Source organism: Pipistrellus hanaki (assembly GCF_964339955.1).
Source record: "Pipistrellus hanaki genome assembly, chromosome: 14".
Classification (NCBI taxonomy): domain Eukaryota; kingdom Metazoa; phylum Chordata; class Mammalia; order Chiroptera; family Vespertilionidae; genus Pipistrellus; species Pipistrellus hanaki.
In genome coordinates this window covers 12,912,314-12,934,463 of record NC_140516.1, presented here as the reverse complement: position 1 = coordinate 12,934,463, position 22,150 = coordinate 12,912,314, and the positions used below count along the sequence as shown (strand labels likewise).

Genomic DNA, 22,150 nt, shown 5'->3' with positions numbered 1-22,150 from the left:
TACATAGTGCTTTCAACTTTTCCCAGGGAAGGACAATCCATCCATGCTCTGGTTAGCCCAAAGGCTCTCAAGTCCTTTTATCTGACCCGCATTCCTCATGCTGCACTCTAGGCCTCAGCTACACCCTCTGAAGAGCTGGTTATGTAGGGGTCTTTGTGGGCAGGGGAGAGATGGTGCCATTAATTCATGCTTCTGTTAGGAGAACTGATGGCCTGTAGCCAGGGTGCCATGTTGATATTTATGACTGGTCTCTATGAAGAGTTCATGCTCTCAAAAAATGTATTGTATTCTTTTTTCCCAAGGAAAAGTTGAAGCCGGGCTGAGTGGCTATTTTTTTCCTTTTCATTTTGCCAGCATATAATACAAGTTGCATTACAATAAATTCAGTCAGTTCAAATGTTTTTCATCTGAAAAATTGAATACATTCTTCTTTTTTTTTTCTTTCACTTAACTGCAAGGGGCGAACTTTTATATTTTTATGGGCTTTGTTGTTTTTACTTGTCACAGTCGCTGGTATTAGTTCACTGGTAAGTAATGACTTTTCTGTATTGAGAAAGACAGATGACTTATTAGATGTCAGAGGCCATCTGTAACATTTTCAACTCAGCATTTTTAATAACTACTCTTTCTTTGATTTGTTTTCCTTTTTTCTGCCTGTTCTCCTGTTTCCCCTCCTCCAGCTAACATGCACTTTTTCTCCACTGCCCTGTTCTCTCTCTCTGTCCCTCAGCACTGCTTCTCTGTATCTTCTACATGTCCTGGCTACATCATCACATCCGCCCATTGTCTGTGGGATCCATAGACTGTTGCTGGGTGAGTTCTCCTGCACTTGTACTAGTACCCTTGTACTTTCTGAGAGAACATCTGTCGGTATGTATGTATCTTTTAAGGATAGAAGAAATAGCGGATTGTGTCTGGGGCAAATATATGTTCCCGAACTCACTATTTTTTTTAAACCTCTGGCTATGATTCACTTTGGGGTTCTTAGGATGCCATAAGTATAACCTCCACTTCCTCCCTTTATCTACTGTTATGCAGATTAAGTATGCCACTTTACTGGGTTCACTTTATTGGGCTTAGAATCTCAGAAAACTTTTTTTTTTTAAATATATATTTTATTGATTTTGCACAGAGAGGAATTGAGAAGGATAGAGAGTTAGAAACGTTGATGAGAGAGAAACATCGACCAGCTGCCTCCTGCACACCCCCCACTGGGGATGTGCCCGCAACCAATGTACATGCCCTTGACTGGAATCGAACCCGGGACCCTTCAGTCCCCAGGCCGATGCTGTTCTACTGAGCCAAACTGGCTTCGGCTCAGAAAACTTTCTGAATGAAACGAACATCACTGGAACAGAAGTGTCACTGTTGGCATGGTCAGCTTACGTAGTAAAAATGGGCTTTTGGTATCATATGCCCATGTCATTGTGTCTGTCACGGAGCAGGTGCTTAGTAAATATTTGTTCAGTGAGTAAATGTCTACTTAGAGGAGAATCAGGAGTTACAGTGGGTCAGATGTGGAGGGGCTTTTTGAACAGCTAATAAGAAGAACTTTGTCTAATGGGGGGCATGCATTCTAATAAGGAAAGAAACAACTATATAAACAAGAAAAGTATCAGATAGTGACGAGTGCTATGCTGACAGCTAAGGTAGGGTGATACGCTGTATGTAAGGTGGGGTGTGACAGGTGGTGGTGCTCAGGAAACGCTCTGATAAGGCTGAGGTCAGAGTGACCAAGAAGGAGCCAGTCAAGGGAAGGTCAGGGAGAGGTGAAATTCAGGTCAAGAAAACAGAAAGTGCAAAGGCTCTAGGCAGGTACAAGCTGGAGTGTTCACGGTTCAACCATAGCGGCCACAAAAGCAATCAAGGCTTGGCTATGGGGAGCAGGGGGCCATGGCACGCAGAGGGGTCGAGAGAGGTGCACTGGGCCAGACCAGGTGGGACCTTATGCTACAAATAATATCCAGACTCTTAACTGGATCGGCAGTGAGAAGCCTTCAAAGCGTTTTAACTGGGGTATAGCTTACATTTTTACCATATCACTGTGGCTGGTGTGTGGAGAATGGATTGGAGAGAGGCAGAAGTAAAAACTGCAGTGGTATGTGCTGGGTATTTGCTATTTTAAAGGATTTTTTTCTTCAAAGTTTACTAGAGCTTCAGATGGGAGAGTGTATCTTTCTTTCTTTTACTGATTCTTTTGCTGAGGCAGAGATTTCTGGCTTCTTCCCATATGCGTTCTTTTCCCTACAAAATTATGAGTTTCTAACTGTGTGTATTGCTGCCTCCTCCAGCCTTGCATCTGGGAGCTAGATGTGGCCAAGTGGTTAAATGAAAGTTCTATGTAGGACTTCCTGAAAGGCTTTTTAAAAGACACAGGCATTTTTTCTTTTATGCTTCCTCCGATTCTGCTGCAAGGAGCTGTATGTAATTCGACAATGAGGACTAGGGCCACATGGTAGGGATGGCACAACATAGAATTGGAGTAACCTGTGTCTCTGATGATTTCTTGGAATTCCTACCCCAGCCCTGTACTGCCTACCTTTGGGCTTCCTTTATATACTTTGTTTAGGCCATTGAGTATTTTGTTTTGGATTAATGCAGCTGAATATAATCCTAATTGATGCAGGTATTCATTTTATGAAGGACCTAATAATTAGGATGTTATTGCTATTATGGGTGCTTTCTATGTGCACTTCACTGATATAAGCACTTTAGTAGTATATATATATATATATATATATATATATATATATATATATATCACCATGGTAGGCATTATATCTAGGACTCCAAAGCACAGAAATATTCAATAACTTGTCCAAGGTCACACAGCTAGTCTGGGGACCTAGATTACAACTCTGATTGAACTGATTTGGTTTTCTTTTATATGCATATTTTTCCTGGTCAACTGATTTTTGATCATGCATCACTCTGCTAGACTGTCACATTCTTGGCAATGACTTTGAAACTACTTTCTCAGTTATTTAGGGGGTGAGGCCAGAGGGATGATTCAGCAGATAGAGATGTGTCATGCATTAGTCAGAGTAAGCTAACTGCTATGAACAAGTCTCTGGGGCTTTGCATGATAGAGGTTTATTTCTCAATCACATAAAATCCAACAAGCATTTGAGTGGAGGGAAGCTCTGCTCCACACAGTGACTCAGGGACCCAGACGCTTTCTACTCCATTCCCCTATACTTTCAACTCCCCTTCCCCATTCCTGGGGAACTCTGCATTCTCTACTGGATGCTTTTTACCCATCCAGAACACAGGGGAAGAGAGAGAATGTGGGGAACTGTATGCGAGGTATTGATGGGTTAGGTTTATATGACATACTAGAGGCCCAGTGCTCAAAATTCATGCATAAGGGGAGGCGGGGGTGGTGTTTCTCAGCCCAGTCTGCACCCTCTTCAATCTGGGACTCCTCAGGGGATGTCTGACTGCTGGTTTAGGCCCAAATCCTGTTTGGGCCTAAACCGGCAGTCGGACATCCCTCTTACAATCCCAACCGCTCACCTGCCTGCCAGCCTGATTGCCCTTAACTGCTTCTGCCTGCCAGCCTGATCGCCCCCTAACCACTCCCCTGCCAGCCTGATCGACGCCTAATTGCTCCCCTGCCAGCCCGATTGCCCCCAACTTCTCTCCCCTGCCAGCCCAGACCCTCTCCCCCACAACTGCCCTTTCTTGCAGGCCTGGTTTCCCCCACCACCACCTGCCCTCCCCTCCTGGCCTAGTCACCCCCAACTATCCTCCCCTGCAGGCCTGGTCCCACCCCCCCCCCCCCCTCCCGCCAACAGCCCTCCCCTGAAGGCCTGGTCACCCCCAACAGCCTTCCTCTGCAGGCCTGGTTGCCCTCAACTGCCCTCCCCTGCAGGCCTGGTCCCCCCCAATTGTCCTCCCCTGCTGGCCATCTTGTGGTGGCCATCTTTGACCACATGGAGGCAGCCATCTTGTGTGAGTGTGTGAGAGTCAATTTGCATATTACCTTTTTATTATAGGAGGATACCACTTCCCACATTCCATTACCTAGAACTCAGTCATACGGTCACACCTAACTGTAGGAAGACTGGGAAATATAGTGTAGCTGTATGCTCAGGAGGTAGAGGACTTGGATTTTGATGAACACACTGTATTCTCTGCCACATGTGTTTTTTAGGAGTCGGAGTTCTGAAGTCAGTGCACCTGCATTTATATCCCAGCCTTACTGCTTATTAGCTATGTGACCTTGGGCATGTTACTTAACCTCTTTTGCTTCTATTTTTTTATGTGTACAATGGAGGTGGTAATGGAGCTATTTTGAAGATTAAATGAATTAATGTGGTGTGTAAAGTACTTAGAGCAGTGCCTGAGACATGGTAAGTGCTCAGTAATCATCAGCTATTTTTACTTAAAGCACAGCACTTTACTCAGACCTATGTTTGTGGATCTCTTTTCAAAGATAATTTTCTGATTGAGCCCTGATGTGAACCAGAGGTACTATCTGACCCACACTCTGTAGCTTAAGGAAAAGTGGTGTGAGGGTGTCATGCCACTTGCTCCCACATGTGATATCTCCCAGCCTCTCTTGAAGGGCAGGTGAGAGTTAGGAATAATCAGGAGGCAGTTTGTGTCCTATGTTAGTCACAGTAGACTAACTGCTATAACCGCATTTCTAAGGTTTTATTCTCTAGAATTTATTTCTCAGTTACATAAAATCCAACCAACTTTTGGGATGGAGAGAGAAGCTCTGCTCCATGCAGTGACTCGGGGACCCTTAATAGGAAACTAAGTTTTTGTGTCTAGTTTCCTGCCTGCTGTGAGGGACTTTTCCCATGAAATTCTTTTCAGCTGGGATCTTCTCAAACAACATTTTTTTTTTTTTTTCTGTACTTAAAGTCTTGGTTTGAGCCTGGTCAGCATTGCTTGTTCCCTTAACCATGCTATCCTTCCAGTACAATACTAACCCCGTCTATCTCAAATGGCGATGAGCCAACTACCAGACAATGTCTACCAGATGGAAGCTTCTTGAGGGTATTGTGTCCATCTTCATCTACTCCACATGCCTCATAGGGGAAGATGCTCCATAAGCGCTTATTAAGTTGAATTATTCCTTTTATTATCTACACCCATGTAGAGATTTGTGAATGTGATCTTTACACTTAGTGCCAGATAAATTGGTATGTAATTTGGAATAAAGACAAGTGGCTTCTTTTTTTATTTACACTGTTTAATATTCATGTGGAGGCTTTTGCCTTCTTTCTGCTCAGCGGTTGTAAAATTCTGTTTTAATTTCTGCCATTATCATAAACAGCATCCTCTGGTTATTATCTAGGTAGAGGATGCTGCATCCTAGGATTCTGCTGAATTAAGATTAAACAAATTGCCAAGATAGGGCACAGCACCATTGCTGCTGTGTTATTTTCTTTAGTTGGGAAGTCCATTTGGTTATTTGAGTTGATACATTTCACCTATGGGCTTAGAATCTCTTATATGCAAATTTGTCTATTGGTAACTCACAGGAAAGCACTCGGTTTTTTTTTTTTCTTCTTCTGAGTATTTGTATATACACACATCTACAAAAATAAAAGTACCTGCAAAATCCCTGAAGAAAAAGGTTAGCAAATCCTGTATATGGAGAACAGCCAGTGGTGCCGCAATATATAGTTAAACAGGAAATTGAGTTTATTATGAAGCCTGTGTAGATTGCTTGATATACTGACATTTCTTGCAGTTCTATTATTTGTATTTTATTCTCAAATATTTTAAGAAGATAAGCTTCTAAATTCACTTTGGGGCTCCTTGTCATCAAATCTCATCACCAGTCACTTAGATCCCTAATTAACTTATACTCTATAGACCTATTTTTTTTCTTCTATTTCTCTCTATTCTCTCTAATGTGCTGTGAGTTACACTGGAAGGAACAATAAGATTTAAGGGAAGAATTAATTTAGAAAGTTAGGAATAGAAGAGATAAGGGAAAATGAGAAAAAGCGGCTTAGTATTTTGTCTTGTAAATGGCTTTCCTCTCGTAGGCTAAGAAGCCCATTTATCCAAGGAGAGGAGGAGTGTTAATGAAATAGATCATGAACATAGCTATTACAGTAATGAATTTTAACACTCACTTTGTTATGTGATATTTTATTTATGAGCTCCTTGATCATTCAGATAAAGACAAGAAGTTTATGGCACTAGATTATGTCTTATTTTCATAAACATATTCAGTAGTTTAATAAACATAATTTATTTTTTTTCTCCTTAAAAATCAGCAAAATTTATGAGAGATTATCTTAGGGTTAATGAAGTCTAACATTAAGGAAATATTACCCTATAATATTGGAACCTTCAAGAGCTGGAGTTGTAATTGCTTAATGCTTTTTTTCTACAGGCTATTTTTATAAAGTACATGCTTTGTACCATTAATCCAGTTTTTACAAGTAACACTTAGACCAATTCATTGGGAATTATGTATCCATGTTTATATTTTTCCGTCACTGCTTTCATTAAAGGATGTAGTAAAGAGTTGAAAATTTAATATAGAAAAATGGGGAAAGGACAATTACGAGTATTTGCTCATAGGGAGGTGCAGTGCATATATTATCACCGCTGTCTGTCTTTGAAACCAATTCCTCCTTGTGGCTGTCTTCACCACAGGTGAGAAGTTAGTGATTTGTGGGCCCCAGGAGCACAGAAATGCAAATTCCCATTGAAAGCCATCAATAGTTAAAATTTGGAGGCCCATTAATATAGTTCAAGTCAGAATGCACTTAAGTAATGAAAAGCCCAGACGACTGGCTAGATTTTCTCCTCCCTAAGTCAGGCCTGCCAATTAGCCAAGTAATGGCTGCCTGGCCTCCCAAGATGGGCTGGAGAGTGGCCGGAAAGGGCAGCCCGGGAGGCCCCCTATGGATTCTGGTCATGTGTATTTGACTGTGTGAGCTCATTCTTTTTTTGAAATTGAATTTAATGTGTTGAAAAATACCCTCTTGATGAATTAATGAACTAAAAGAGGTATTGATATTTGAATAGTGGCGGAAGCAAAGCCTCCCATCACCACTGCTACCCTCTCCTGTTCCATCCCCGTATTTTATAATAGAAAGCTCAGCAAGGGCAAAGATTAAAGGAATCACTTCTGATTTTCTCGCTGCTTACTACTGATAGGGAGTGACTGTAGAAAGCTGAGGGTGTTGGAAAAAGACTTCAGATTCATTAGTGGAATAGCTGATGCTTTACTGATTTTTTTTTTCAACCCTTTTGATGTGTGCTTGGATTATTTTGGTATTTTTTGGCATCAAGGCATATGTGTGTTTGAGTACGTGTTTGTGAGAGAGTAAAATTGGGGACTTGGGGAAGTTGTGTGACTTGAGTCATACTATGGGCCATGTGGAGTGGAGGAACTCCATAATTATGTTCTGTCTTGCCCCTCACCTCAGAGAACTACTATTTTATTTGATTCATTTGTGCATTTGTAAAAATACCCATTGAGCATTCAGTGAGAAATATTATTATTCTAGATCCTAGAATCCAATGGTACCCAAGGATAGTGCTTCTGTCTCCATGGAACTTACCATCTACTTAGAAATGCTCAGTTTTTAGTGATTGTGGTTTGATTTGTGAGTTAGCAATTCCAGTTTAAGTATACACTCAAAAGAATTGAAAACAGGGACATGAACAGATATAGACCCATGTACATAGCAGCATTATTTACACTAACCAAAAGGTAGAAACAACCCAAATGTCCATCAACAGATGAATGGGTAAGCAAAATGTGGTGTGTACTTACAATGGAATCTTATTTAGCCTTCAAAAGGAATGAATTCTGACACTAGTTACAACATAGATGAACATGGAGCACATTATGTGAATTGCAAAACATAGAAGGGCAAATGCAGGATTTCACTTATAAGTGCCTGGAATAGTCAAATTCATAGAGACAGAAAGTAGAATGGCGGTTAGCATGAGCTCGTGGGAAATTATTGAGTTAATGTTTAACGGGGACAGAGTTTCTTTTGGGGATGATAAAAAGTTCAGAAAATCGGTAATGGTGACAGTTGGATAACAATGTGAATATATTTATTGCCACTGAACTGTACATTTAAAAATGGTTACAATACTGAATTTCATAGTTTGTATATTTTGTCATAATTAAAAATGGAGGACTATCCGAAAAGGTGTGTTAGGAAAAAGTAGCCCAGGAGAGAGAGGTGAGGATATAGGAGAGAAACATCGATCGGTTACCTCTCATATGCACCATGACTGGGGATCAAACCTACAATGAAGATATGTGCCCTGGCCAGGAATGGAACCTGCAACCATTTGGTATACAGGACACCATTCCAATCAACTGAGCCACCCAGCCAGCACGAGGTCTGTTTTATTTTAATCAGTCAATGGGTGTGCATACATTTTCCTTTTCTCTTTTCTATTTTCAAATTTCTCCAGAATGCTCAGGAGACAGGGTGTCTTCGATAATTTAACTTTCTGACTAACCAGTGCCTGCAACACATCATTCTCATTTCAAGTTTTATTTGTGAAAAGTCTTTCTAAAATCCAATAATGTCTCTTGTTTCCTTAGGAAGGATGGCTGATAATAAAATTTAATCTTTCCTCAACAATGAAAGATTTCAGAGCCATTTCAGAAAATCGGTTCATGTTGGGCACAGATATATATGTGGGTGTAGAAGATTGGACTGCCTGCGTACTGAGCCCAGCAATACCCAGAGACAGATTTTTGATAATGCACTCAAACCCAATCTTTGTAACTTTCCCTTAAAATTAGAGTATGGACGAGGAATTATGATTTATAGTTTGGATTTTGCGTGTTGTTGTGTGTGTGTGTGTGTGTGTGTGTGTGTGTGTGTGTGTTTAAAGAATCTATTACAGGAAGATCTCTCTCATTGCAAGCCTTCAAGTAGTCACACACAGTGGGTGTCACCTTGAAAAGAATAACTGCTTTATTATCAGAGTCAAGGATGAGAGCGGGGAAAATGTTTACTACTTGGGTAAACAAGAGACACAGAATCTAGCTTTTTTCCAGCTTAGACATCTTTCCTATTCCCCCATGCAATGAGTTCTATCCAATTTCTAGTCAGTATAAATGCGTTTTGGATGTAGTGGCCTGGGATGGGGTGGGGTTGCATGTGGTTAGGTGGTAGTGTGGTGTATTAGATGGTGCCCTGGAGTTGGGACACTTGGTTTTCAGTCCTATTCCCACTTTGCTTAGCTGCATTACCTTGGATGGGTCAGGGGCTCTCTCTGAACCTCAGCTCTCTTAGCTGAACAATGCAATCGAGGCTTTCCAAAGCACCTTCTGTTTGAACATGACTAAGAGTTCCTTGGGGGCTTCCATTGAACTGTCTTTGTTTCCTCTTTGATGATATTTAGGAGGCTTGAGGAACTCATTGTCAAGGAATCTGGGTGCCTGGAGCACCAGGGCGGGACTGGCTGGCCGAAGGGCCCACACTCATCCCATTCTTGCCTTTCCCTTCTCTTCTTCAGTGGTCTCTCCTGTCTCAGCCTCTCACTTCTCTCTTTTTCTCCTGCCTGCCTGCTCCTTCCTGCTCCAGGCTCCTCCTCAAACCCATCTAGATTATGGATTGGAAATCACCAAATAGTTTCTGTAACCATGTCGTCAAAGGCTGCCAAGGCTCTTGTCATTATTCCAGCCACATGGGGTAAATAACTGGGGGGGGGGAAGGTGTTTTCCAGCTCAGGTGCAAAGCATTCTAAACTGTGGCTTAGCTGGGGGTTCTCATTTACCACCCCCCCCCCGAAAGTCTTTATGCAAAAGCAGCCTGTTCCAGCGAGTGAGTGACTGCACAGAGCTCCTAGTTTAGATTCTCATAATTTTCTCTAGCTTGCCTCTCTGCCTTCCTGCCTGCCGAGTGTTAGAAAGGAAGTACACAAAGGAACTGTGCAAAGTTTGGAAGCAACTGGCAGGTGGGTTTGCATTTTTCCAGGTTAATTCACTTGATGAAAAGCTGCTGTGGGCGATGTGTCATATATCAAAGGCAGGGCATCAGTAATCTTTGCTCAAGGGCATGGCTAACAGACAGATAGACGGGAGAATGAGATGGAAAAAAGCAACTCATCCTTTTCTGCTAACACCACGAAGGAGATAAAGGAAGATTTATGAGTCATCTTGGACCACATACCAGCAGAGCAGCATGCAGTATTTTTCACATGTTTCCAAAATCGGTGGCAGAAGGCAATGTGGTTGTCACGGTGTCCATCCAGTCCTTTAGGAAACAATGGGATCCTTGAAGCCTCTGGCTGCAGAGTCAGCTCTTTGCCTCCCTGAAAAGAGGTGTGTGTGTGTGTGTGTGTGTGTGTACACACACATACGTGTGTGCGCAAAGCATCTCTATCCTGCTCTGTGGTTTAATAATGTGACCTCTGTAAAATAAAATAAAAAATGAGGTCACCTGAAACAGACATGGCCGTTGGGTCCCAGGCACTTAGATGGTGACTTGATAAAGACTTTTCAGCTGTCACTCATTACTTCATTTTAGTTTGGTAATAACCAGCCACATGTGTTTACTGCTTCAGGGTATAACGAAGGGGAGGAGGAGAAGACTCTCGGTTGTTTTTTTTTTCTTTTCTTTTCCATTCCTACCTCTGAGATGAGTCAGATACACGTGGAGATTTGCAGCCCAGGTTAATTTGGACGGGCTGCTCTGCGTGGAGTTAACTGAGGACACTAGTCATCGGGAGGGGAGCGCTCAGAGCTTCTTTATTGGGCAGCTCAGCAGCTGACTCTGGAAGTGTCATGTGGAACAATTGATGGAAGTGCAGAGGTTTTAATATTTCTCGCCCTGGCCTTGAAAAAGGCACCTGGATTGCAGCTGGATCATGCCTGGGCTTGTGACTACTTCACATGGCAATTTAAAAAGTATTGTAAATTCCAAAGAAATGGTTTTGGATTTTTTCCCCCTAAGGCCTCTGCAGTATGCTTTGTCTTGTTTTATTTTATTTATTTATTTATTTATTTTTGTGTGTGTGGAGAGGCACACAATTAACATTCTGTGCAGAAGGGCATGATCGATTGTGCACAGTGGTGGCTATATGAGCAAACCTCATTTAGACAGCTGAGTGAAATATACGGGGCAGAGGAATTTATGGGACCCGGAGAAGCTCACGTGCAGAATGAAAAGGAGCCTCCTTCCCCTCTCCTCGGCCGCCCTGCATCCCCATTCTTCACCAGCCGCCGGGGTGCCCGCTCTGCGTGGTGATGCCGCTGAGCCTGACATCGCCCAGCCAGGAAGATTGAATGCCACTTAATCATGCAGCCCTCCTGTGGGAAGCATGGCGTGTGTAATCAGATAGACAGGAAGAGCTCTCGGAATCCATTAGGTGAGGTTGACAAAGTGAGAAGGGAGCAAGGAAGGGTGGCTCCGGGTACTAGACCATACCCTGAAAAATGCCCTCCCTACCGCTGTTCCCAGGATGGGGCTTGTCAACATGCTCTGGGCTTCAGCATTGACCTTCAGCAGGACAGATTATCTGGAGGGCATAGTGTGCACCTCAGAGGATACAGAACACTTTTTTTTTTTTTGAAATATCAGCAGCCTACTTTTGCAAAGAGAGTTTGGTGCAGGAATAGATTTTGTCATTGGTCATAGAAGTATCTGACACATAGTAGGTCCTTTATAGACAGTATTTGCACTGAGTTCACTTGTCTCTCCCTGGGGTGTGGGTCTCACAGAAGGAAGCACTTTGTATGGTTTGCGCTCTATCCCCAGTGCTGTGCGCAGTACCCAGTGCATAGTATTTGCTCAATAAGCATTTGTTGAGGAGTGAAAGAATGAACTTTCAAGAGGGCGTGTGGTAGACAGGGTTTCTCATTTTCCAGTGGTCTGTGCATAAGGATGGCTCTCAGTTAAGGTGGGGAATGAGAGGGAAACTTTTCTGCTTCCCCCTTCCAAGCTCCTCCCTGGGAGTCAGGTGCTTTCTCACTGCCTGGTTCATGGCCATCCTGTTCCTGCTAGGTTCTCTGATAGGCTCACCTTTCTGTTGTTGTTTTCCCCCTTAAACCAAATTCACTTTCATTTAATGACTCTGTCCTAGTGTAGCCAGGAAGGTAGAAACCATTCATTCATACCCCTGGGAAAATTGGACCAATATCTTAATGTGATTTCTAACTCAAGGGATAATTTGAAAATTTAAAAGGGTGTTGATGAGCTTCTTTTCTTTTATCTTTTGTGTCTTTGATACTTAATGTAGGCCTTAAAATACCTGCTCCCCCAAGATGGCAGGCCTTAATCCCTGGAACCTGTAAATGTTACCTTATATGGCTTTGTGTTGCAGATGTGATTCAGTTCAAGTCCTTGAAATGGGGAGATTATCCTTAATTATCTGGGAAGGCATCCTTATGAGGGAGGCAGAGAGAGATTTGACCTCCTCACAGAGGAGAAGGCGACGTGAAGACTCAGCAGAAGTGAAGGTGCTGACCTTAGACATTGGCCTGTGTGGCCGTGAGCCAAAGAGTGCCTGCAAGTGTTGGGAGTTAGGTCATGAACAGATTCTCCCCCAGAGCCCCTGGAGGCCACGTGGCCCCACTGACATCTCTATTTCGACTTAATGATACATATTCCAGATGTTTGGCCTTCAGAACTGAGGGAGAATAAATTTCAGTTGTTTTAAGCCACCATGTTGGTGGTAGTTTGTTAAGGTGTTACAGAATTTACCAGGTGACCAAAAAATAAACAGGGACTACTCCGAGATCCAGGAAAAACCCATTTGTTTTCAGATGTTTCAGATGTACCAGTACAGTGATGTGGGCTCAATTCTCCAAATCTCTGAGTGAGTGAATGTGTAGGAAGCTTTTCCTTTATACCCTTTGGTTTCTTTGTTCCCCATATATGGATCAGGCTTCTGGGCCTGTCACAGGCTTTGTGAAAAGCCCCGTGTGTTGGGAGGGGGGATGTGAGATCACACCCAAAGACCTGGTCTGACACCAGCACTGATAACCCCCTTGGGGTTTGTGTATGGTTCATGGTTTATGGCCTCTGCAAAAAGGGAGTATTCTGGGAGTATTCAAGGCAGGACAGGCATCAATGGAGTTAATTATCAGCTAGCAAGAGTGTGTGTTAGAAGGCAGGTTACTGGCACAGATTCAGATTGCTAGCCCCCCCCCCCCTCCAAAAACAAACAAACAACAACAACAACAATGTCTTATATTCCCCATCAAAGGCAGCAGTAGGAATCTACTATAGCATCTAATGGCCTTGGCATCTTACCACTCCCAGAAATTGGGTTGGCATCAGGATTGGGCAGCCCATTTTCCCATTGATATACTTTATAGGTGGGACCTCTAAAGGACAGAAAAGGGGGAAATTATTGTACAAACACCCTTAGTAGTCTCTCCACTGTGCAGTAACTTTATTTCATTCCCATAAGAATCTCATATATTTTGTGGATAGTACCCCACTTTATGGGTAATAAGACTATCAGTTTGTAAGTTACTTAAGGAAAGGCATCCAGCTAGTAAACACTGAAGTTGAGATTTGAATGTAAATATCACAGATCCTACTCAAGTATTTAAATCATGCTATTATTTTTCATTTCCATTCCATACCATTTTCAGAGCATTGAGCTATAGTCAGACACAGATATTTCTCTTAAGTTTTTTTGTTGTTCTCTGTAGTCTCTCAGTTTCTGTTATATTAAATTAACCCAATGCAACCTAGAAAGGACTACTGTTCTTTCAGACTCTGATACCAGATGGCTCTTTGGAGGTTCTTCAGTGTAAACCCCAATTCTGTGGTAATACAGTGAGAGAGAAAGAGAGAGAGAGAGAGAGAGAGAGAGAGAGAGAGAGAGAGAGAGAGAGAGAGAGAGAGAGAGAGAGAGAGAGATTTTGAGTAAATATCTAGGGATCATTATGAGTTGCTTTGGGGGGGGGGGGGCGTGTCTTTTAAAAAAATATTACTAAACCTAACTGGTTCCCTAGACTGCCAGCTAGATTTTTTAGATATCTAGCCTTTCTCAATTCAACCAGCACCCACAATTCATAACTGAGATGTCAGTGTTGAAAGAACACTTATTCCAAAAAGCAGTCAGATTTAGTGGAAGCTGGAACCCATCAGGGGTGGGCAGTGTGCATGTCCTATGAAACATGTGGGATTGGAGGGAGTTCTGATGGCAGAAATTGCAATCAGAGGTCTGCTTTAGCCTTCATGCTGTCAGACTGGGGAAACTTGACTTTGAGTACAGCTACTAGAGACACACAAAATCACCACCCTCAGATGTGGCAGGCTTTGCCACTTCCAGCACGTTATAAAATTATATAAAAGGAGCTGAATATGATACCACTACTTGAATTGTTACTTACAAGAAAAGTCTTCCAAATCTGAGAATTATTAAGAAGTGAGAAAATCCCTTAATTGCATCAAGTTCCCCACTGCACAGAAAGAGTCTGTGGCCGAGAAAATTGGTGGTGTTCTGATGATCAGCCTTAACAGCTGGAAGATGCCTATTCAAACTACTTTTGTGGTAATAAAGCTAATAATTTTTTTCACACACTGCTGCGGTAGCTATAGTTCTGTTTCGTTAAGATGTCTCTTCTCTGTATTTGACTGAAAGTGCACATACTTAATTTGGTACATCGTTATTATAATGTACTAGAAGCTGGGTGCATGAAAATTCATGCTCTGGAGGGGGGTCCCTCAGCCTAGCCTGCCGCCTCTCACAGTCTGGGAGCCCTCGCGGGGGAGGGGGGGGGAGAGGCGACACCCCCATCACATCTCTGCTGTTGCCACTGCCAGCAGCACAAGCCTCAGCCAGCCCTGGTTACCTGAGCCTCAGGCAGCCCTGGGCAGCTGGGCAGCTGCCATTTCAGACTTGCCTGTGCCTTGGGCCAACCCTGGGCAGCTGGGGGGCTGAGGGTGGGTCTGGCTGCATCATGTGCCTGCTGTGCTCCCCCTCCCCGCCCCCCGGCTGGACTGAAAGGACTGTGGGACTCTGGTGGGGGCTGAGGGGACTGGGCACTGCCATCTTGTGGCTATGGACACTGGCATCTTTGTGATGGTCACTTTGCATATTCCCTCTTTATTATTATATATAGGATGTGGTGTGGGGGAAAAGGAGATAAAGCCCTATTTTTAATTTTATTTTGTACTTAATTAATTTTCTCCCTTTATTTTTACTTTTATAGAGTAACTGTCTTCCTATATTTTTAAGTTTTTTAATATATCAAAATGGATAAGTGACATTAGTAATAGTTTTCAACAGCTCATGCTAGACCTAGAAATTGTACCTGTCCTACTCTGTCTTATATAGCTTCTTGATCAAGCACTGTACTTTTAAACATTTAATTAAAAAATTTTCAATAGAAAAAGTTGCATATATGGTGATGGTTGTTATACAGCAATGTGAATGCACTTAAAAGTGGTTAAGGCAGTAAATTCTTATGTGGATTTTGTCACAATTTAATAATAAACATATAAACACAGTTAAAAATGCAAATAGCACAAGAAAACTATCATAGAAATGGAATATTTTCTCCATAATCCTTTTCTTCCCAGAAGCCATTATCACTAACTTCTTCTATAGCCTTCCAGAAATGTGCTGTTTATTTTCAAGCACAGGACTATATTTTGGAAGAATTGTGAAATGGGAAAAGATTGGCCTTGTAGAGACTGGGGAAAGGAGGAAGGGCAATGAATGCTGGATGAGATGGATGGGTGGGTGACGTGAGACTGGTTATGACATTTGTGCAAGCTCTTCTTGCCATGCTACTTCATCAAGAAATAGGGCATGGGATTGGGAAGTTGTGGGAGCTAGGAAGAGAAAGTAAGTTTCACAGGGTTGTCATTTGCTGTAGTCCAGAGGGAGGTAGCTGTGAGTAATGGGGTGAAGTTAAGCAGAGAGGAATGTAGGCTGGGAAAATGAGGACACATTTCGTAATGGATAGGGTATGAGGAGGTGTCCTTGGGGACAAAGGAGAAGCCGTTCTACTGGAGGACTGGAAGCAAAACTTGACATAAAGCATGAGAAAATGATGATAGGGAATTGTCTCTGGGGAGTGGTACAGTGACCTTAATCAGGCTCTTCCTGCCTAGCTCTGGATTAACTGATTCAATCTCAAATGATCCAAGGGAGAAGAACAATTGCTTGGAAAATGGCCTTAGGAAATAATGGTTATTGACAGCAGATATTGACTGACTTTCTCATACAAATGAAGTCAGTCCATCCATTCATCCATCTATCCATCCATCCATCCATCCATCCATCCATCCATCCATCCATCTGTTCATCCATGCATTTAACAAATAGTTTTCAACATCTTCTAAATCCATGTAGAGTATCGAGGGTACGTACTTTAAATAGACTGGTAAGAAAAGTCATTTCAAGAGGGCACATTCATGCTGAGGCTTGTGGACCAGAATTTAAAAAACTGGGAAGAATTTTTCAGTCAGAGGATACAGCATGTGCCAAGGCCACAGTATTAAATGGCTTGACAGAGAGATCCATGTGACTGGTTAGTTAAAAAAGGGTTAAAAAGAGGCATACAGAGGTTTAAGTTGAAATCAAAGGGGGTAGGCAGGGGCCAGGTGATTCAGTCTGTTAGTTCTGTTTGGGAATTGGAATTTTATTCAAAGAGCAATGGAATTGAGGTCTGGATTTTAGAAGGCCTTTTGTTTCTGCATTCAGACTTTTTTTTTTTTTTTTTTTTTTTTTTTTACATCTCTGCTCTTGCTTTTTGGAAGTCAATTGCGGTTGTCAAACAGAGGTAGGGAAGACTGGTGGGCACTGTTATGAAGTGTCATTAGGTGTGGAGATGGCAAGACTGGTAACAAGATGGGCCTAGAAAGAGATCAGCCTGCCTTGGCACTCCACTTCTGCTTCAGGTGGGCAGACTCTTCAGGAGGAGGCCCAGGTAGGAAGGGAAAAAGGTCACCTAAGGTGAATCAATTTGACTAGAAAGTGAAATGTAATAGTAAATATGGGGAGAAAGTTTGGGATTTCATTTTGAAAGCTGAAAATTCAAAATTAGGTATATATTTTACATCAAAAATACTTTTAGTAGTATTTGCTCTTATGCTCTAATTCTTAGAACAAAAAAAAATTAATTTCCTCATAATTTTTCTGACATATTATGGCACCATTTTTCTTTTATTTCTTATTTGATTTTATTGTACAACTAGAGGCCCAGTGCACGAAAATTTGTGCACTCAGGGGGGGTCCCTCAGCCTGGTCTGCATCCTCTTGCAGTCCAGGACCCCTCAAGGGATGTCCACCTGCCAACTTACTAGGCCCACTCCCCAGGGGATCAGGCCTAAGCTGGCAGTCAGACATCCCTCTGGCAGCTCAGGAGTTCATGAGGAATGTCCTACTAATGTGGAGGTGGGAGAGGCTTTCCACTGCTGCTGCACTGGCCAGCCAGCTCCTGGCTGAGCAGCATTCTCCCTATGGAAGCGCACTGACCAGCAAGGGGCAGCTCCTGCGTTGAGTGTCTGCCCCCTGGTGATCCGTGCACATCATAGTGACCTGTTGTTCCCAGTTGTTTCACCCATTAGGGTCAATTTGCATATTACCCTTTCATTATATAGGATTATAAGAAGTTTTTTATTTTTGCACAATTTTATAAGGGCTTTTCTTAAAGCTTTGCTATATAAATCAGTCTCATGAAATCCCTATTGTATTAATCTCTCATTTTCTCTTTTTAAGTTGCTCTAGGGATACAAAATCAATGGTTTTGAGTGTAATTTGAATATTTTCCCAACTTCACCTCAGTTGAGTTCAAGAAACCCCACAACTTTTATTGAAATTTCCATTTCACTTTGTAGTTGATTTGCTTATGTAACATTTGACTATCAGACTGGCTTAAACTGTTGATTCGGTCATCAGGGTTCAACACTACTCAGAAAGAAGGGATGCTTGAGTAGAAACCAATAAAATAAATGGTCATTTTTTTAAATGAATCTTTTCAAGTTATGATATTTTGTTTCCCTATGTAAACTCAAAACCAAAAGTACTCAAATGGCAAATATTTGGATATTGTCTTTCCTCCCTATTAAAACTAAAATATGTAAAGCGTTCTAGTTTTGGAAAGGTACACACTGCTAGTGTCTCATTTCTAGTTTGGTGTAGGTATGAATGTATCATCTGTCCAGACACAGGACGTATCTTATTGCCAAATTGCCCCCTCCCCTCAGTGCACTCTTCTTATGGGGTGGGGATCCATCAGGACTGCATGGATCAGGCATCTTGGAATTTGGGTTGAGCCTTCATTGAGACTGGGTCAAGTTTAAGAAAAAACAAAGTCCTCTGTCCTGTTAAAATACATTTGTTCAGAAAATGTTGTAAATATTCATACTCACTCCATCTCAGACTTGCCACCATTGACATATTGGGCTGGAAAAGTCTTCATTGTGGGAGCCGTCCTGCGCATAGTAGGATGTTTAGCAGTATCACCGGCTTCTCATTAGATGCCAATGACACTTTTCCTTCCTTCCTTCCTTCCTTCCTTCCTTCCTTCCTTCCTTCCTTCCTTCCTTCCTTCCTTCCTCCCTCCCTCCCTCCCTCCCTCCCTCCCTCCCTCCCTCCCTCCCTCCCTCTTTTCTCTCCTCTCCTCTCCTCTCCTCTCCTCTCCTCTCCTCTCCTCTCCTCTCCTCTCCTCTCCTCTCCTCTCCTCTCCCCTCCCCTCCCCTCCCCTCCCCTCCCCTCCCCTCCCCTCCCCTCCCCTCCCCTCCCCTCCCCTCCCCTCCCCTCCCCTCCCCTCCCCTCCCCTCCCCTCCCCTCCCCTCCCCTCCCCTCCCCTCCCCTCCCCTCCCCTCCCCTCCCCTCCCCTCCCCTCCCCTCCCCTCCCCTCCCCTCCCCTCCCCTCCCCTCCCCTCCCCTCCCCTCCCCTCCCCTCCCCTCCCCTCCCCTCCCCTCCCCTCCCCTCCCCTCCCCTCCCCTCCCCTCCCCTCCCCTCCCCTCCTCTCCTCTCTTCTCTTCTCTTCTGACAAAACAAAAATGTTTCCAGATATCAGGGGGCAGTATCACTCCTGGTTGAGGACCACTGACCTCAGGATGGCGTAGGGAGGCAGGATGGCATATGAAGGCTACAGTAGAAAGATTTTTAGTATCTTAAATAGGAGAAGGGAGAGACCATTTCTAGTTCTAACCAGTTTGACCCTTGCTTAGAATGAGCACAGGCTTTGGAGCTAGGAGAAGAAAGTTTCTGACACATATGATAATGAACCAGGTGGGGGTCTTCCTGTTTGGGTCCAGTGGAACAAGCTTGGTGAGAGAGGCTTGCTGGGAGCTCAGAATTCCTAGCCGGGTAGGATCTGATGAAGAGTAACTATTGGGAGGAATGGGTTAGATGGATGTTTTGGGTCCTTGAGTTGGGAGTAGCCTGTGGTCCGGGTCTTTGCCTGGGCCACTCTTTTTAGTCCCCCCTTTTCCCTAACAAGTTATCTTTGTGTCAGATTTCAGGCCATTAGTTAAGCAGCCTCAACTGTAAATACCCCTTGGCTGCCTTATGTCTTTTAAAATATGACTCAAGATCCAGCAACATTTCTAGCTCTTACATGGAGCCTTCTCAGCTCTCCTGGCTCATGTTGAGCTCTTTCTGCTCTAATCCCACACGTTACGTACAAAGACTTTCATTTGGGCATTTCATCACTATTTTAAAATTAGAAAAATAAGTAAGTTTGTAAGCTCCTTTAAAGTACAACCAATGGACTCAAAACTCTGGGGAGGGCATGTAATGGGGGGGGATGGTAAGATATGTACACAGATAATAATTTAATTAAAAAAATAAATAAATAAGAAGAAAAAATAAAGTTCACATTGCATCTTCTTTCTTATCTTCCATGCTACACAGTTCAGTATGAACTCTTAGTAGGTGCTCAGTAAATTCTAAGTGAGTCAGAGTAAATGGAGGTAAATCTGCTTGTCTTTCTGTTCATCCTTGTCTGCATCTTGAAGATTTTCTCCTTATACTCCAACCATAGCCTTTTAAATAGTTTAAGGAGACAGCCCATTGTTTGACAGTTCTGCCAACATAAAAAAAATAATTTAGCTCAAAATTAATTTTTATCTGAAGGTAAGTTTAATAATTCCAAGTATTGCAATTTTATTTTTTAAATTCACACTTTTCTTTTTTTTGTCTCTCTTTGTGTCATTTTAGCTTCAAAGGATATAATTTTGAAACTGAGTACTGTTGGACTTGTTAGTATTTTCCCTTTGTGTATATAATGTTTCAAGAACTGTTGATGGCTAAATGTCATTTTTATCCTTTTTAGATTCATAACAGTTCAATTACATTCAAAAACAATTAATAATATTGTGTATCTTAGAAATAGCTGTCATAGATCTTCTGGTGGATATGACATATTGTTACATATTTTAAGTTAAAAGTTTTGTATCCAGGCCAAGTTTAGAAAGACGAGGAGCAGACTGTGTTAGAGACAAGCAGAAGGATATAGTAAATTTATGACAAAGTATATTACCATAGCATAACTATGCTTGGAAAACCATGTGGTTTCTCAACTCAAAAAATAAACCAGTAATCAGTAGCCTATCTCAAACACTCTTTTCTTTTTGCTTTTAAAAAAATATCTGGTTTCATTCTGAAAACAGCAAGACAATCTGACAAGTTAAAGAAGATATTACCGCTAAATACAAACCACCCAAGGCACTTTTCCCACATTCTTTCTCCATTTCAGACATATTAATCTTAGGTCTTTTTTTTAGAACTTAAGCTGAGATGAAAGCTCTCCATAAAGGGTCATTGTTTTCAAAATGGAGCTCTCCAGGCTGGAAGGGAAGGGAGGGAGCTCTCAAGAATGATGTCATGAAGGTTGAAGGGGCTGGTGAGGGTCAGGTGGCCCAGCCTCAGGCAGGAAGAGTGGTTTTATTTACCTTCACTTGGCTCTGTTCTAATCAGTTGGACTTCACTGAACACCACCGGCCCCATCATAGAAGTCAGACATTTTATGGTTTGGCCTTTCTCTTTGGAGATTCTGTGGGGCTCCCACTGGGAGGGGCCTTGCAAGGAGGTTAGAGCAGTCAAGGGTTCTTCATATTATTTTTATAAAAAGAGGTTAGATTCAGCCTTTGCCATTCTTTTGGTCTGTCCAGTATAAACACCAGAGAGTTTCTTCTTGTTATAAATTGTAAGTTACTCAGTCTGCAAAGAAATGAGCCACAACACTTCATACTTACTCTCACATTGTTATATCCTCAGGTATCAGAGAATCCCCCAAGGTCAACATCATAATAAGTCATAATATGCCAGGTGGGGCCACGGTGATTCTGGCCCAGGGGTTCCCTCTTGTGTATGAGTTGTACACATGAGGTGATAAGAGCTTTTGAACATGAATAGACTTCCCAAGTCCCACCAAGGGGTCCTGCTGCAGTGGCTCTGAATGGTTCCACAGGCAGTCCTTTTGCTCCCACCTCAAGTCTTAGGCATCGCCCAAATCGAAGTTCCTGGCTGTCTTTGAATGGGCTAAGTTTTCAGGAGCTCCAGAGAACTCCAGAGGTTTCCATCATGCAAGTAGAACTGGAAACATGACAACTGCATGCCTTGGGAAGCTGGCACAAGAGTCCAAGGAAGAAGAAAAGTGTGGGGAGCACATTTCTTTGCTCACCTCAGACCTGTCCGGGCATGGGACAGAGCCAGCTATGAATACACAGCTGAGGAGTTCTTTGTATCCAAGACTTACCGTATTTTTCGGACCATAAGACGCATTTTTTCCCCCCCAGAAGTGGGGGGGGGGGGGGGGAAAGTTCCTGCGTCTTATGGTCCAAATATAGCCTACACATATACTGTAAAAAAAAAGTTTTTTTATTTGCCCGGCTCTGTGTGGTCTCTGTGTGCTTGCCCGGCTCTAAAATGGTTCTAAATGCTGCTGTTTACTTTACAGGGTTGATTACATGTGTTTATGACTGTGATGTTGGGTTTTAATGCACATAAAATATTTTAGGACACTATTTGTTTCAGAATCTTTTTTTCTTCATTTCCCTTCTCTAAAAACTGGTGCGTCTTATGGTCCGGTGCGTCTTATGGTCTGAAAAATACGGTAAGTTCACTTTAGTGCTGCCTCTTTCTGTTTGCTGTTGGTGTAGTTAGCACTAACCCAATTCTAGGAGAAGCAAAGATCCTTAAAGCTTCCTATTTTAGTCACCTACTCAGGACTGCATTCATTTGGTGTTATTTAGATGCTAAACAGAGAAA

At 42.6% G+C, this 22,150-nt stretch overlaps 1 protein-coding gene across 1 annotated transcript in view; it reads left to right on the top strand.

Annotated features, from left to right (window-relative positions):
* The window catches only part of LRMDA (leucine rich melanocyte differentiation associated), a 971,323-nt gene that overhangs the window by 283,650 nt on the left and 665,523 nt on the right, over window positions 1-22,150 (top strand). The gene's annotated exons all lie outside the window — the stretch shown is intronic.